Source organism: Aphidius gifuensis, linkage group LG5, assembly GCF_014905175.1.
Source record: "Aphidius gifuensis isolate YNYX2018 linkage group LG5, ASM1490517v1, whole genome shotgun sequence".
Classification (NCBI taxonomy): domain Eukaryota; kingdom Metazoa; phylum Arthropoda; class Insecta; order Hymenoptera; family Braconidae; genus Aphidius; species Aphidius gifuensis.
In genome coordinates, this window is record NC_057792.1 from 10,017,026 (window position 1) to 10,037,005 (window position 19,980).

The following is a 19,980-nucleotide window of genomic DNA, read 5'->3' on the forward strand; positions in this document are numbered from 1 at the left end:
ATACTTGCAAGAAAAATATATATATTGAAATTTATGAATTATTATCTAAAATTTTATCGAAACATTTATTTCTCCTTACGAGCTTTATTGATTGATATCAATAAATATTAGAATTAATCGTTATTTTAATAACTATACGATATATAGCCGATAAATAGCCGTTTTTTCCATACTTCAACTCCATTTTTAACCACTTTGCGCATGTGTAAGAATTTTTTCCGTAATTTTTCTATAATCGTGAGAAAATTTTCTATAAAAAAACTGAATAAAAAAACATGTTGTCTGGGATATGTTAATATCCTTTGAAAGTGTCAATATAATAGATTTGTATTTGTTTTTTTAATATTTTTTTATTTTTTTTTATATTAATACGTCTTCACTTTCATACGCCGTGTAACATACATTACAGCACCTTGATAGTTCAGCACCCGTATTCACGGGGCAAAATTGTTCTCATTAGGGCTTTTTTTTCCGCTGATGGCGATCGACAAAATTTTTTTTATATAGATTTCCCATAGAAAAGCTCTACAAACGCCACCATCGAAAAAAAAACGCCCTAATGAGAACATCCTCTGAATACGGGTGCAGTTCCCAAATTATATTTTACAAACACTATTTCGCGTTTAGTATGTTAAAAGAACTTGAATAATTGGAAATCAATAAATATCGACAGATGAAATATAATAAATAGTTGGATCCCAATAATATCGATATTGAAACTTTGAATATTACTGTGTTTTTTCATACGTAATATATTATACTTATTTCAACAAAAAAAAAAATACTTGTAAATTTTTTTTTATTTAGATTTTACATACAAAAGCTTCACAAGCGCCGCCAGTGGAAGAAAAAAGCCCTAAATTGTAATGCCCTGTGAACATGGGTGCGGGGAAGAGTTAGGCAGAGTTCAGTTAAGGGATGTGGACATGGTAGAAATATACAGGTATGTCCATGCCTCGGACGAAAATAAAAATCTACTGCGCAGACCATTGGCGGCCATCTTGTTTGCATGTGTGTAAATCTGTGTGTCCGTCATATTATTATTATTGTACTATTAATTATTTATGTATGGCATGCTTAAAAGTTACATTAATCATAAATAAAAACTTTAAAAATAATATTTGATAATTCTACGTATTAATAGATGTTGCAAAACAATTAGAAATTGAACTTTTACTTTTTCACAAAAAAACAATTTGAAAAAATAAAAGAAATTTTTACATATTTAGTTAACAAACTAGAAGTTTGGATAAAAAGAACGATATAAATATTGCACTGGATGCAATACAATGTTTGGTACATACTTGTACGTACATTTGACTCAGAGTTTTTAATGAGCAAATTATAGAAGATAAAAAAAAACAAAAAGAAAAATAAGTTGAAAAAATATGTAACAAAGCTTAATATGTATTTTATTTTTTATTTTTTATATAATTAATCATGTGTTTATGTATTTTTATTATTTTAATCTTTTATTAAGATCATCATTATGATTTAAATAAAGTCGCGCCACTTTAGCCAATATGGCAACCGGTGGTCAGCACTTCTTATTGGCTTAAAAAAACGTATGCGCATGGACCTACCTGCACCCGTATTCACAGGGCAAATTTTATACAATTTAGAGCTTTTTTTTGCCACTGATGGCGCTTATAAATTTTTTTTTATATAGATTTTACATATAAAAGCTCCACGAGCGTCACCGGTGGATGAAAAAAGCCCTAAATTGTAATGCCCTGTGAATACGGGTGCTGTATATTTCTACCATGGATGTGGACGATTTTTTAAAACGAAGAATGAGACAACATTTTTTCTCTGTTTTTTGTCTTTTTCGCACTCATAGAAATATTGTGTTTCTAGAAGTCATCCGCAAGAGGTCTCTAGTGATTTTTCAATAATTTCTCATAAAAATCCATTTTTTCATACTTTAATTATTAATTGCAAAAAAACTATGCTCCAAACTTCTTTTATTTTTTTTCTATACGTTTTCTTTTGTCTCATTTTATAACCCGATAGTTTTTTTTTCATGATGTCATATTGTTGATTGGAGATATTGGTATTTTAATGGATTTTTTTTTGACAAAAATCGCATTCTCTATAAGAACCAATGTTAAAAGTTGTCAACTTTAAAAATTAATAAAAAAAAAACGAGCTTCCAAACAATTACCAAAAAATCACATAAAATGTATTAGTATTTCAAAAATCTACTGTATAAATTTCATTTCTTTCTCATATTCCAAAAATCGTCCAAATCTCTTAACACCAGACTATAACCCCGGTCGTTCTTGAATGAACGAAGTAGAGTCAGTGGGTACGACGTATATACGTGTGTTTAAGCCTTAAACTCTTAATCCACTGACTCTACCTCATTCGTTTAAGGAGGTTATACACAAATTACTCTTTTTTTAAAAAATATAATAAGAATGTTCTGAAATTTTGTACACATGTAGATCTTTTTATTCTGAATACAACGGTATAATTATTTTCTTATGTTGATCGGTTCAATTTTTTGTAATTAATTATTGAAAATAATATTTAACATTGGCTCTTATGGAGATTTCAACCATTTTTTTTGGGATAGAAAAAATGATGAAAAAGTCTTGAAAAAAATCACACATATACTAGAAACCGAGTTTTATTAATTGCGCGAAAAATTTTCATATGTTGATCGGTCAATTAATGAGAAATTAATTATAAACTTTACAAAAATTAGATGTGGCAACGTGGCATGTTCAAACACACACTCATACCCGCAATTCCATATATTGTATACGGGGCGCAGGCGCTTTACACTTTATTATTTTACAGTGTAGCCAAGTTTCACTTGAGACTGTGACGTCAGAAGCTCCCCGCAACACCCGCAATGAATTTGCGTATAACCTCCTTAAGAACTGCCGGGGTTATAGTCTGGTGTTAACGTAACTCTGCCTAACTCTACCATATATGTAGTACTACATATATGAACTCTACCCCGTAAGTCGTAACTCTCTATTTAAGAACGCACCTCCGGGTACGTTCCAAAACATCGTTCGGTTCGGTATATCAAGATGGCAGTGATTCAAATCAAATATATGAAAATTTTAAACACTCCTATAAACTTTTCTAATTAGTGTCAGTTGATGTATTTCCAGTAGAAGAAGAATACCCTGGTGAAAAAAAACTGGCAGAATCTGGCAGTTGTTCCAAAAACCGGTCTAAATCTGTAAGAATCTGCCAGAATCTGTCATAATCTGTCATAACCTGCCAGAATCTGTAAGAAGCGTTAAGAAACTGTCATAATCTGCCAGACTATTTTTACCAAAAAATTCTAAAAAAAAAAAAAAATTCTGGACGAATTATTGTGGTTATTATAAACATCACGGTAACCCTAGCGGATGGCTCGACTCTCCAATGTAGCGACAGCGATTTGACAGCCATTCGACAGCATATATAAAACGTAATTCACGGGGTGCATTCCTTTAATAAAAAATTTTTTTTCGATTTGCAATTTCGCCCTGTAATACCGACTAAAAACTAGAAACAGAAACAACGACAAAAGTGATAAATATCTCTATGCCATATTCCAGACTTTACAGTTTACGATAATGTGTGGTACGACCTATGTGACAATAACAAACAATCACAACAAGTCAATTTTCTATTTATTTCAGTTTGATATAAACATTGAACAGTTATTCATCTAATAATTCGAAGCCAAAAAAAATAATGTCATGTGTCAGTACTGCCACTACAAGAAACAGCTTTTTCCTATAAAATTTTGGCCGGTATTACAGGGCGAAATTGCAAAACGAAAAAAAAATTTTTATTAAAGGAATGCACCCACGAGCACCGGATACTCAAAATGAGTTGGAAAAATATAAAATAAATCAAGAGGCACGGTAGTGCCTCGCGTCAAGTATGAGAAAAAAAAAAAAAGTGGGAGAAACGAGATTTAACTACCGTGCCTATATATTATCGACACAAAGCTAACCCTAACCCTCCAATTTCTCGGGAAATTATTTTAAAATATGAGTGATCAGATAAATATATTATGTCTTCTGATCATTTTATTAAATCAATATCACACTTTTTTATAAAAAAAAAAACAGATTTTTTAGATGTATACTTTTCTTTTAAACTTCAAAATCATTTTTAGAAATTGCGCTTTAAAAGAAATTCTTATAAAACCTTACCGCACTCTGACAAACATTATAAAACCAAAATCAGATCAAAGCATTATGGCTGCCAAGTCCAGAGCAATTCACAACCTTATAAAATAAAAATTGAGCAATAATAGTAGAATGGTGTGAAAGAACCTTTATTTATATCATATACAGTATTCAATATCGCATCGTTGGTGCTACAGTATTCAATATCGCAGCGATGGTGCGCGCGCCATATGCCGTTGGGATATGGGCGCGAATCCTGCTCATCAGGTGTGCTAATGTACTAATATACAACATACACATGCTTGCTGATAAACGTAACCTTTTATTTATACATCCCTTTGTCTAGAGATGCACACGAGACGAGACCAGTCTCGGCACTTTCTCGTCTCGTCTCGCGAACTCGAGACGAGACCGAGACGAGACTGACAATTTTTCAGGCGAGACGAGACCGAGACGATACTAGCATTAGTCCGAGACTTCTCGCGAGACTCTCGCGAGAGTCTCGTCGTGACGTCAATAATATCAAATTTGGTTTTCTTAATTTTTTTTTTTTTTTTTGTTGTGCCTTTTTTAGTTTCAAGTTCTTATACATCTTTATAATAACCATAAACAAACAAAAAAATATATAGAATGAATAAAAATTAAATTGAAATCCAGCTTAATTTAAAAAAATAATGGTAAATTATATTTTGATTTAGACGTACGAAATAAATAAAGAACATCTTCATTATATATGTTAAATCAAAGTATAAATAAGCATTTTTTTTTAATTTAAACTTAATTTATTTAATATTAATTTATATTCATTTTATATATTTTTTTGTTTGTTGTTCAGTACAATCGATACATACTTTTTGAGTTAAAATAAATGCAATATTCATTGTTAATTAATAATTGAAAAAAAAACTAATATAAAGTACTCATACGTTATAAAAAAGTAAAAAATAAAAAAAAATATTTTATATGCATATATTACAAGAATGTATATATTTAAAAATGTTGTATTGATAATAAAAAAAAAAAGTTTACTTTTGTTCACTTTATATTTATACAGCCGAGACTAGACGAGACTCTGATTTTTTTTACTTGAGACGAGACCGAGACGAGACTCTGATTTTTTCAGGCGAGACGATACCGAGACGAGACTGTTGTTTTGGTCATTTTTCGAGACCGAGACGAGACTCGATCAAATCTCGTCTCGTCTCGTCTCGTGTGCATCTCTAAATTCAAATAATATATTACAAAAGGCACAAGAAACAAAGGCACGATAAAGACAAAGGCTTTTTAATAAAAATAAAAACAGATTTTTAAGATGTATACTTTTTTTTAAAACTTTAAAATCATTTTCAGAAATTGCGTTTTTCTTGAAGATTATTTAAAACCTTACTGCACTCTGACAAACATTATAAAACCAAATCAGAGAAAGCAATATGGTTTCCAAATCCAGAGCAATTTGACAACATCATAAAAATAAAATTGTGCAAGGTAATAGTAGATGGTGTGGGAAACCTTTATATTTACTTCAGTATCCAATATCGCATCGATGGCGCAAATTAAATAATGATACTTTAAGCTATGTTCCCAAGTCACATGTTATTGTTTATTTCTCTTTCTATCAAGTTTAATGAGTTTTTTTTTTTACATCATATGTAAACAAAAATATAAAATATTTTTATTTACGAAAGGATTTATTTTTGAATTTTTAAATCATCTGCCAGAAGCATCGGTCTATAGAGCAAGAAAGCTAACATTTAGATGGTGTGAAAAAACCTTTGTATATGTCAGTATAGTATTCAATATCGCATCGATGGTGCGCGCGCCATATGTTGTTGGGATATAGGCACGAATCTCAGGTCTGTAAAGTTAGCACATGCCAGTCATGCTAATTATGGTAATATATACAACATACACATGTTTGCTGATGAACGTAACCTGTTGTTTATATAGCTTTCCGTTTTTATTGTGCTTTTGGGAATATATATATATATATTATTATGTTCCTTATATAAAAAGGACAGTTGTCATCGATCTTCCTAAGATTTGATTGGTTATTTGGTTTTCTTTGTCATTCTCATGTCATTTGTCATTTTGTCTTTGTCGGTTGTTAATGAAATAAATAAACAAATTTTCTTTCTCAGTCACTCACATTTTTTTTTTTTTTCCTGTCGTTAAGGTAATCAATAAATTTATTTGTTTATATATTTTGAAATCAAGATTTGACAGATCGCTTGAACAAAAAATAGTCTTTAAATTATAATAACTGTTTTTATTGATAATAAATGAACTGATTTATATATAACTTTATTAATATGATGATGGAAAAATCAATAGGCTTATGTACAAGAAAATAAAAGTATGTATCTATATAATATCCACATACATTCTATTAAGAAACAAAAAAAAAAAAAAAAGAGAATCATTTTATTCACAATTTTATTGACAATTGAGAATGTAATCATTCTATTTTGACAAAACTGATTATTATTTCAGTATAACTATTGATAAATATATGACTGTTATAATTTATTGATGGAACTGGTCATGTTGATATGATTAATGGCATAGGTGTTTATTTTTATAATTTCTTCTTTCACATCTTATAAATAATTCACGAAAATGAGTAATGTCACACTTTGTTTAGAAGTTGTGGTGAATTATGTAATGAAAAGAAATTGAAACAAATAAAATGAGGATTCGAAACTTTAAAGGTAATAATATGTTGGTTGTTGTCTTGATATTAGTTCGAGCGTCATACTAAATTCCAAATTGGAAAATATTTATTAGTCTTACAAGATTTTCATGTATCTAAGCTAGGCAATTTTTTGAAGAAGTTCTTTGATCAGGCGGCCTTAATAAAAAGAAGTTAAGGTTTCTTCATCAATTGATCAGGCTGGCCTTATTAAGGATAAATAAAGGTTTTCTCGATCAATTCTTGATCAGGCTGGCCTTATTAAGGATAAGTTAAGGGTTCCTTGATCCAATCTTGATCGAGTTATCCTTAATCAAGAATCTTGATCAAATTTCGATCGAATTTCCAGTGTTAAGGGGACATTGATCAAGTCTCAATCAAGACTTGAAGTCAAATCGGGCTAGCCTGACCAGATTTCCACTCAGGATCATATTTATAAAGAAGAATTTTTAAAAATACTTAAGAACATAATAATTCGCTCTGTGAATGAATGATTAATTAATCAAAATATACATACCCCTGAAAACGGAATAGTAAAATGGAAAATGTTTGAAGTAAGCACAAAATGTTATAAAAAATGGATTTTTCGACAAAGGTTGCCGGAAATTTCATTTTTTATAAATTATATATTATTCGTGAAAATATAAGTAAGTCGATTTTTTGAAAATTAATAATCAACATAAATGAAAAATAATTGAAAAGAAGATTTTAGAATAGGCGCATGATTTTTCAGATCTTTAGTTTATGATTTGACAAATGGCTCAAGAAAAACGAAATATTAGCCACTTTTGAATTTATTTTATCTACAAGTCGTGGTAAATATGCATAAAATAAAGAGTTATAATCATTTCATGAAATTGTTTGAGATTTTGAGTTTGGTCTCAGATTCATAGTTTCACAAAAATTCTATTTAGAAATATATGTTTTATGTACATGACTTGAAGCAGGAAACGTCGTATTTCGTGTACAAGTTATATGCAAATATAAAAAGAGTCAAAATTGATTTTAAAATTTTTTAGGATAGAAGTACTGCACGGACAAAATGAAAAGTAAAATTTATCATAAAAATTGTATAATTAATATTTTACGGAGGAAAAGAAGAATCTAAGGACAAAATCAAATGAAAATTACCTATTAATAAAATGAAAATGGAGACGTGTTTTATATTTTTTAATTTGAATTTTACAATTTAAAAAAATAAAACACAAGCTTAACCATATTAATTTATAAAATTTACATTTTTTCCTGTAGTTTTTCCATGAGGTGTTTTTTGAATATAGGAATCATGATTTCGGGAAAATTCTATTTAGAAATATTTTATTATGAACATGAGTAATTTTGAAATGAATGTTTAATTAATTAATTGGGAATTGCATCACAGAAATAAAAGAATCGAAAATAAAGTGATCGAGACTTTGATGAATAAAGTATTATGGGTAAATTATGAGAAGGGTTTTTTAAAAGACATAAGAAAACATAATTATAGTTTGCTCTTTTCGTAACTGAATGATTAAGTTATCAAAATACTAGCCATGAAAAACTGAATAGTAAAATAAAAATATTCGAACTAAACATCCACAAAAATATTAAAAGAAATGAGTTTTGCTTCAACAGTGGCTGTACTTTTGTTTAAAAAATCTCTTCTTAAAAATTCATTCGTGAACAGAGTGTTGTTTTTTTTTTTAAATTATTACTAAATAACAATGAAAATAATTGAAACATATGCTTATACAAGTTGAATTCATAAAATTGAGCTGGTTAAGACAATAACTGAAAACGAAACTTGTGTATACTGTGATGAAAAATATGCAAATAAAACAAACTTGTATTATCACTATTCACATTTTCATCAAGTCTCAGATTATCAAACTATGAATTGTCCATTCGTAGGTTGTGATGAATCTGTGAATATATAAGTATACTTATTTAAAACTGAGAAAACGCATTTGAAACAAGCTAATATTATATTGATATTATTGTTAATATCATAATATTATTGAAGTTATTATTGTTTATAATAATATTATTCATATATAACCATAGTATAAATAAAATAATAATTCCAAAAATATCATCGATAGTAATAATATCAATATAATATTAGTAATAATAACAATGGTATCAACCATATTAATAATTATTATTAATACTATTATGAGTAATTGATAATATTATCGAAATTATTGTTGTTATAATTATCATCGATTATATATATTTATAGTATGAATAATAATAATAACAATAATTTTATAAATAATAATATTAATTACGATATAATATTGATAATATTATCAATATTAATATTTCGAATATGATCAATAATCAGTTATACTGTTTAATAATATTTAAATTAAAAGAAGTCACACACGCATGCACACATAGCAGCTGACGCTCCGAGTTTATACGCTATATATAGTAAATGTAGAATGCTTGCCGGCTTCCCTTCTCTCTATGTAATTCTCCCCACTTTATCTGCTTGTGACCGAGCGTATATCAGAGAGTATACCAGAAAGTATACCAGAGAGTATACGAGAGCGTGTGACCAAGCGTATACCAGAGAGTATACGAAAGCGTGTGACGCTAGCGGGGCCTCGAATTTTGTCGCTACCGTCCGTAAAGAAGTTTCACTTCAAAAAAGGATTTCTTTCATTTATATAATTATCAATCGATTTGTTTATTAAACTCAAAAAATTTCATCTTACGGTAGGCCATACGTTTATCGGTAAGTAGAGAAATCATCACTTTAGTGAAAAATGGTAAAAGCACTATTTTTTTTTTCTAATATAATAATATAATATAGAACCATAGTTTGCAAATAAATAAAAATAGAAAAAAAAACCCGAAAATAAAAAAATTAACCAAGTGATTTCATATTATTTCTTGGCTCAGTATTTTTTTCCGATTCATGAAAAAAAGTATCGAGAATCGATACATCGGCCCAAAAAAAGTATCGAGTAAAAGTACTCGATATTTTCCGATTTAAAATCGGCTCGTCAATACATCGGCAAAAATCGAAGATCACTACAAGCGCAAACGTACCTATACTCCCTATGCTTGCGTGTTAAAGTTGTCAACTTTGACACTAATTATCTGGATTTTGACGCAGAGGAAAATTACAAAAAAATTCCATTAAATAGATAATTATTTCATTTAAACATTAAAAAAAAAAAATCGAAAATTAAATTACGGGAATTTAATTTTAAAACAACCTTAAACAATCAAAAACAATGAAAAATAAATAAATTAGACACCTCTCAATTCGGTGTCGAAAGCCGGTCCATTGAGTGACAAAATATCTCGGTAATAATGACCGAGTCAATTACCGATGTATGGTTTGAGGCTCGACAGCTTTCCGACTCCAGTAGATATGCGAATCATGTCAATCTAACCTCTCTACCTTGTATAATTTAATCTCTTATTTAATATTCAATACATGTACTAGTCAAGGTTTCATTCAGTTTAAGTTATTCTCATTATAATTTTATATTTATTTCATATTTTTCCAACTTATTTTGAGTATCCGGTGCTCGTGAATTACGTTTTATATATGCTGTCGAATGGCTGTCAAATCGCTGTCGACTGAGTGCTACATTTGAGAGTCAAATCCCGATCGAATAGGTGTCGACGCATCCGCCAGGGTTCATCCGAAAAAAAAAAAATTAATCGGTCGGTCGTGCATCATCTATGGGGTGCATTCCTTTGATAAAAATTTTTTTTTCGCTCTGCAATTTCGCCCTGTAATACCGACCAAAATTTTATAGGAAAAAGCTGTTTCTTGTAGTGGCAGTACTAGCACATGACATTATTTTTTTTGGCTTTCAATTATTGGAAAATTTACCTAAATGACTGTTCAATATTTATGTCAAACTGAAATAAAAAGAAAATTTACTTGTTGTAATTCCTTGTTATTGTCACATAGGTTGTACAGGATATTAACGTAAATGTTCAAAGTCTGGAGAATTACATATAGGATTCTATCACTTTTGTCGTTGTTTCTGTTTCTAGTTTGTAGTCGGTATTACAGGGCGAAATTGCAGAGCGAAAAAAAATTTTTTATTAAAGGAATGCACCCAGTGGTCTGTGAGTGTGGAAATACACCAGTAGAGTGCACCCTCAGTTACATAGACTGCATTGATAAAAAAATTTGAACATAATATAAATATATATATTAAAAAAATAATATTTTTCATTTAAATCATGTAAGTATATGATTGAAACAAAAAAAAAAAGAAAAAAATAATTTCTTGCGTTTATGTATATTTAATTAGAGCAGAACTCAAATAATTTACATTTTTTTTTTCTTCACTTAATAATAAACAATCAAAATCACATTTATATAATAGTTTGAAAAATAAAATTAACGCTAATAATGAAATACACATAATTATATAAATCGATGTCAGCAAATGAAACGCTACGATGATTTTTGGATTTCAATAAACTTCATACCACGTTATCGTGAAAAAAATCAAAAACTTAGAAAAAATAACGAAGTTCCCCCGCCGGGAATCGAACCCGGGTCTTTTGCTTTCCGGGCAGACGCCTTGACCACTGGACCACGAGGCTTCTTATTTTTTCTCAGTTTCATCAAGTTAACTCCGACGTCCTTCTATGCGTCAATTCATTTTTTGAAAAAAAAAAAAAAAAAAAAAATAGAAAGAAGATAACGAGTCAATGAAAGGGTCGCACACGAAACAACCATTTATCAGTTAATCCATTTTTAAAATTTTTTTTACATGAGTATATAAATATTACTAATTGTAAGTGGTTTTTTTTTTTCGTTCTGTCATAGTTACTATTACTATTAATCATTATTAATTATAATTAATTATTAGTTTATTAATTTATTTATCTACTTTTGAAATTCCACCACAGTTTTTATTGTATTATTCTTCTTGTACTTGTGATTGTAACAATTTTATTGAGTCGATTATTAAAAACTTCAATTATCTATGTTGGTTTAACCGATGTTCAACAAGACGTTTATTCAAGAATATATAAAAAAAATTGATATCAAACAAATCCATAGTTTCATTTTCTCATCATCAGTTTTAATCGATAAAATTCTATATTGTAAATTTAAATGTAAATTTTGCTCTAGAAAAAAAATTAAAAAAAAAAAAAGCAATGTTAAACTATTAATACATCTTGAATTATTATTTGAAAAAAAAAATTTCTTGCACATGATTAACACAATCTTCATCTTCTCATAAATTATTATTTATAATATAATCACTTTAAACAATTATAATATAACTTTTATAATCGAATATTATTTAAAATATTTAACACATCAAAAAATTAAAAAATATTTTAAATATAATAATTCGGTGTGACTATGAGGTAGAGGTGGATGACCATCATGGTCACTGAAGTCAAGATGAGCAGTACTGGGCTGCCATATCTGGTGCTGACTGTCCACAGGTACAGCAATGGGACACTAATACCCGGCAAATCTAAAAGACAAAAAATTTTCATCATATTATGTATATTAATTTGTTGTAATTCACAATTAATAGGTGTGTATTATTTGAATTAATTTGTTTTTGGCTTCGTTGGTATATTTAAGTGTATATATATATAAAAAATTCATCATCATTTGTTTATCATAAATTGGATAACAAATTAGCAACACCATTATCAAAAAAAAAAAAAAGAAACCCTGATTGTTAGTTAGTTATTATTAATAAATAAATATAAAATATATATATACTTTTTTTTTTTTTTATATAGCTAAAAAAGGATACACTTTTTTAGCAAGCTTTTTAATTAAATTTTTAATTAAATTGTATATTAAGAGGTCTACAGTTATTTTGTTTGAAACAACCAACAACAACAACAAAGTGATTATCGAAATTATTTGAGATGATCTTTTACACATGTTATTGATCTCTTGATAAACAATAAATAATTTTGTGCGGAAAAGGAAGTTGACAGTCCAACACCACATTAAGAGTCGTTATATATTTTTTTTTAATTTAATTTTTTGCCATTGTATTGGGCCATATCAGGCCAAATACAAACTTGTTTTATGTTATTAACATATAAACAGTTAAATGAATTATTATTATTATTAATTAATTTAAAAAATTATCAACAAACTGATTTTATCGTTTAAAAAAAGGTTTCTCGAACACCATATGATAGTAAAAATGATTTTTTTTTTTCTTTGAATTTATCTTTGTTATGAGGTCTTCCACCAGCTTCATTATTTTAAAATAATAATTATTATTAATCATGCAATGTTTGTGTTACTTTATTATTCAAGTGTTTTTTTTAAATAAATAAATTTTTTTAGAATAAAGACTGATAAAACAAATGGTAATGAAATAAATATTCGTTTGTAATTTAAAAAATTAATCAAAAATTGAATTATTATATTGTTTTTTTCTAATGGCTTGAAGTTTAGCCTTTTTTTCCAGCTTTGCTTTTCTATCTGACATTGTTGTTATTTATTTATTTATTATTACACTTTGCTAGAATCAGAAAAAAAAATAATACATTACTTTATTGATTTTTTACTAACACAAGGAACTTATGCTAAAATTATTTTCTTGAATTATAACAAATTTATTAATTCATGATTAAATTTTTTAAGTATAAATTTTTAAAATAATACTTCGTATTAATAAATTATAACAAACAAATATAATAATTAAAACAAATGTCATCGAAATGATTATGACAATTACCTTGTTAATTAGTTAAATAATTTACAAATTAATTTTTTTTATAATAATATTTAAAATAATTTGAAATTTTAATTGATACGTGATTTAAAAACGTGTAATTATATTTGTAGCAAAATATGTTAATCGCAAGTATCATTCTATTTTTCTATTTACAATTCTCATCAAATGTGTGAAATGTGTTTTTCTGAAATATATATGGTTTTAGAAATTCATACTACAGATATTTTTTACAAAATAATTATCGTGTAATCTATAATTCTATGAATAATTCAAACAGGTAATATTGAATTAATATATATAGTGTTCACATGGAAACAACGCTAAGGACTTTCTATTTCTTCGAATTCTACACTGCAGATAGTTCAAAGTTGGCCCCCGTGGCCTCAAGCCCACTCAAGCCTTATATTTTATTTGAAAGAAAAAAAAAAAAATTTCATTCAGATAGGTTATTTTATTAATAATATTTTATAAAAATTAATATTCTTATTATTATTTTATTTTATATTGATCATTAATGATGATTACAGATGCAAAAAAAAATTTTATTCATTCATTTTGTGAATGCAATTCATATAACTTGACGCCGTAGCAGTTTGAATTTGCGAGGCTCCGCCATATAGGGGATATCAACTGTTTTACTTCGGATGACCTGTATATTGGGAATCATTCTAGGGACTTTGGGTGAATTCCGCGGCTATCCAGTCCGTACGAACTTCAAAATGGCGGAGTTTGGAAATATTTTGATCCTTTGTTGTGGTAGACCTAATTTTTTTCATTTGAAAACAATCTGATCAACTTTGACTTTAGCTAATTTATTTGACAGATTTGAAATAATTAAATAGAAACTCTATCAACTTAAACCTGAAAAAAATAGTAATACTTAATATTTTAAATTTTTATAAATCTCTGGCCTTCTCTCTGGCTATAGTGATGTATCATAGTAACTTTTAACATTATCAGGATTTTCATTTTTTTCGTCGCCATTTTGAAGTTCGTACGGACTGCAGTCCAATTCACAGGGCACATTTTTTTACAATTTAGGGCTATTTTTTGCCGCTGATGGCGCTTGTAAAATTTTTTTTATATAGATTTTACATTCAAAAGCTTCACAAGCGCCGCCAGTACAGGAAAAAAGCCCTAAATTGTAATGCCCTGTGAATTGGACTGCTGCACCCGTATTCAGAGGATGTTCTCATTAGGGCGTTTTTTTTCCGATGGTAGCGTTTGTGGAGCTTTTCTATGTGAAATCTATATAAAAAAAATTTTGTCAAGCGCCATCAGCGGGAAAAAAAGCCCTAATGAGAACAATTTTGCCCCGTGAATACGGGTGCTGCACCCGTATTCAGAGGATGTTCTCATTAGGGCTTTTTTTCCGATGGCGGCGCTTCAAAAACTTTTTGTCAGAGTTCTGTATGAATCGTATTATATGACAAGAGAGCTTATTTTTATGCTGTCGAGCTGCAGTCCAATTCACAGCACCCGTATTCACAGCAGTCCAATTCACAGGGCATTACAATTTAGGGCTTTTTTCCTCTACTGGCGGCGCTTGTAGAGCTTTTGTATGTGAAATCTATATAAAAAAAATTTGACAAGCGCCATCGGTGGCAAAAAAAAGCCTTAAATTGTATAAAATTTGCCCTGTGAATTGGACTGCAGGGCATTACAATTCAGGGCTTTTTTCCTCCACTGGCAGCGCTTGTGAGCTTTTGTATGTGAAATCTATGTAAAAAAAATTTCACAAGCGCCATCAGTGGCCAAAAGAAGCCACGGGGCAAAATTGTTCTCATTAGGGCTTTTTTTTTCCGCTGATGGCGTTTGACAAAATTTTTTTTATCAAGAGGCACGGTAGTGCCTCGCGTCAAGTATGAGAAAAAAAAAAAAGTGGGAGAAACGAGATTTAACTACCGTGCCTATATATTATCGACACAAAGCTAACCCTAACCCTCCAATTCCTCGGGAAATTATTTTAAAATATGATTGATCAGATAAATATATTATGTCTTCTGATCATTTTATTAAATCAATATCACACTTTTTTATAAAAAAAAAAACAGATTTTTTAGATGTATACTTTTCTTTTAAACTTCAAAATCATTTTCAGAAATTGCGCTTTTCTTGAAATTCTTATAAAACCTTACCGGGCTCTGACAAACATTATAAAACCAAAATCAGATCAAAGCATTATGGCTGCCAACTGCCAAGTCCAGAGCAATTCACAACCTTATAAAATAAAAATTGAGCAATAATAGTAGTATGGTGTGAAAGAACCTTTATTTATATCATATACAGTATTCAATATCGCATCGTTGGTGCTACAGTATTCAATATCGCAGCGATGGTGCGCGTGCCATATGCCGTTGGGATATAGGCGCGAATCCTACTCATCAGGAGTGCTAATGTGTGCTAATATACAACATACACATGCTTACTGATAAACGTAACTTTTTGTTTATACACTTTTTTGTCTTTATCGTGCCCTTGGTTCTTGTGCCTTTTGGAATATATTATTTGATTGATGTGAAAAATATTCTGTCTTCTGATCATCTTATAAATTAATTGAATCTTTTTAATAAAAATAAAAACAGATTTTTGAGATGTATACCTTTTTTTTAAACTTCATTTTTAGAAATTGGGTTTTTCTTGAAGATTATTTAAAACTTTACTGCACTCTGACAAATATTATAAAACCAAATCAGATCAAAGCAATATGGTTTCCAAGTCCAGAGCAATTTGACAACATTATAAAAATGAAATTGTGCAAGGTAGTAGTAGATGGTGTGGGAAACCTTTATATTTACCACAGTATCCAATATCGCATCGATGGCGCAAATTGAATAATGATACTTTAAGCTATGTTCCCAAGTCACATGTTATTGTTTATTTTTTTTTTCATTAAGTTTAATGAGTTTTTTTTTTTTTACGTCATATGTAAACAAAAATATAAAATATTTTTATTTACGAAAGGATTTATTTTCGATTATCTAAATGAGCTGCCAGAAGCATCGGTCTATAGAGCAAGAAAGCTAACATATTTAGATGGTGTAAAAAAACCTTTATATATGTCAGTATAGTATTCAATATCGCATCGATGGCGCGAATCAAATAATGATATACTTCAACCTATGTTCCCAAGTCTCATGTTGTTATCGTTTATTTTTCTTTCTGTCAAGTTTAATGAGTTTTGTTTTTACAGGATATGTAAATAGAAATATAAAATATTTTTATTTTCGAAATTATTTACGAAAGGATTTATTTTTCAATATCAAAATCAGCTGCTAAAAGCATCTGTCTATGGAGCAAAAAAACTAACATATTTAGATGGTGTAAAAAATACTTTATATATGTCAGTATAGTATTTAATATCGCATCGTTGGTGCGCGCGCCATATGTTGTTGGGATATAGGCGCGAATCGCAGGTCTGTAAAGTTAGCACATACATTATAGCACAATCAAACCAGACTATAAAAAACAAGAAAAAACGCACAAAAATTGCGGATTCCGCACAAAAAACGCATATAACTCGCACGTAACTCCTAATATAGTCCGGTTTGATTGTGCTATGATGTATGTGCTAACTTCACATACCTGCAAATCCTGTCATGCTAATTATGCTAATATATACAATATACACATGTTTCCTTATGAACGTAACCCTTTGTTTATATATCTTTTCGTATTTATTGTGCTTTTGGGAATATATATCTATTATTATGTTATTATATATAAAAAATATTCATAATTATATATTCATTTGATTTGAATTTGGATATTAATTGTCAAGGTATAATTAATATTATAATAATACAATAAATAAATAATATCAATATAGATTGATGCATATAGTAATTAAGTAAATTTTATAAATTTGTATTGCGTGCAATCGTGTGATATTTTGGTGACAATTCATTTACATTTACAAATGAAAAACAATAGAAGAAAAGAATGGAATTAAATGTAACCAGTGCAATAAAATTTTTAGTGGAAAAAGAAGTCTTCATGCTTATACAAGTTGAATTCATAAAATTGAGCTGGTTAAGACAATAACTGAAAACGAAACTTGTGTATACTGTGATGAAGAATATGCAAATAAAACAAACTTGGATTATCACTATTCACATTGTCATCAAGTCTCAAATTATCAAACTATAAATTGTCCATTCGTAGGTTGTGATGAATCTGTGAATATAGAAGTATACTTATTTAAAACTGAGAAAACACATTTGAAACAAGCATCATTATCCAGTGAAGATGGAAGAATTCGCTTTTCTTAATGATGATAGTGATTACAATGTTATTTGTTCATTTATTCATTTAATTAATAATAATTAGTGTGATATTTTCTAATATGAATTATATTTATTCATTGTAAAATAGATTATTTATACAGATTTCATGGATTGGAAGAGTAGAGTTAAAACTAGAAAGGCTGCACCTTTATAATAAAAGATACAAAGAGCAGAGTTTTGGTAATTCCAACACCAAAAGACAATACATCTGCAACTGCAACTTTAAAAAATTCAAAACCACTGTATGTCCATCTATGATGGATGTTACAGGTGTTAAAGATCCTGACAATAATAATCAAAGTAAGGGTGCGAACTCACGACAAGCTAAAATTTCCGCTTATAAACATGGCAGCTATAAAAATAACCAAAAAGTAATTAAATTCACTAAATTATCACTGAATTAACTACTATTTACTGAATTAACTGCAAATCCGTGGTGTCTCTCCGTGACTGCAGAACAAGCTTGACACCACCAAGCTTGTTCTAAAATCACGGATTCGCGATAAATTTAGTAAATTTAGTTACTTTTTGGTGATTTTTATAGCCGCCATGTTTACAAGCGGAAATTTTAGCTTGTCATGAGTTCGCACCCTATCAGAGAAGTATTGGTTATTTGATTGTAGAAAACCTTAATTTTCGAAAAAACTGTTTTTGAAATATTTCCATGTTAAATGTGTATTTATTTTTGTTATTTTTGAAATATTTTTTTATTGTTTTATCAAGATATTATATATTTTTTTTTTTGTTACATGGCTTCAATGTGTGTCACACGCAAGGCTGCAATGCTTTATGCTTCATGAATGCTGGTAAGCGGAAATCGAGTCTCCGCTCGGTCTCTACGACTTCACAGCTCTATGGTGTTATTCATTTTTCATTTGCAATCTACAATTGTAGCTACGAACAAAAGTATATAGAAAAATGTGAATCGTGTTCATATGCAAATGTTTCCTTGTCAAACGAATTTATGATAAATCTTTTAATACCAAATAAAAATAACACATTCACTTTACAAGAAACTTATTGATCAATCACTATCATTGTGGCACGAAGGGGTTGGTACATGTGTCGGTTGTTTTAGATCAACGAAAATTCTAAGAAAGATTGAAGTCCTCAAAATTAATGATATCATTGTTTTAAGTCTACTCTACATCAATAAATTTAAATGGTCAAGTAAAAATGATAATTGCTTAATCAAAGGAATACCTATTATACTTCTAAAATTCACATTTGTGGTTCTACCAAGAAGACTAGAAAGAAGAAGAGTCAACTCCGTACATTGGAAATGGGACAAAATACGTCCTGTACCTCGAGCTTCTTAAATTTGCCAATTTGGCGCTGATTGGGTTCTACGTATAAAGTTAGTTATTTTGTCAGTTATTTCCGCAAAAATACTAGCTGGATAAAAATTGATAATTTGTTCGTTGCCAGCAAAAACTGGTGAAGTAATGCAAAAAATGCTTACATATTTTTTTTTTAGAACGAACAAAAATTAATACGGACGGTACCAAGTAATTTTATATACTTCTTAATATTATAGTTTATTCTATCGAATGATTGAAGGACTTTACAAAAAGATGTGATATCTAAACAAAAAAAGAAACACAGTTTTTTTTACAAAAAGGAGCGTCAATTATTCGAAATCCCCACTAATTATGTGATTATAGTAATTTTATTTTATATTGATATTTATTAATTTTTTACTTACAAAAAGATATAATACCAAAATAAGTCAAGAAGGAAATATTTAACGCATATAATTAAGTCTTAATCTTTTGACAAAATTTTATACTTGACCCCGCCCGGTTCTTCCCAAATAAAATTTAAGGTACAACTAGGGCAAAATTCGAGACATCTGGCGGATGTTTGTTGAAAACACTATAGATTCATGAGTGCGACAAGAACGAGAGATTAGAAAAGGAATACTGTTTCTCACTCCCACTCATGTATTTAGCAAAGACAAAAATTTATTATCCTTTATTAATTAAAATTGAGTATTATAGCCGATATTAAATTTAGGTGAAGTTTTTTCGTCTTTTTTTCTAGTTTTATTCTTTAGTTTTTGGTGAATATGGCATTAGTTTTTCAAGTATTTCGATGGGGTATTATGTAAAACCGAACATCGTTTTCCATAAGAGCCTATGTTTAACCTCGAAAAAAAGGACCATCTT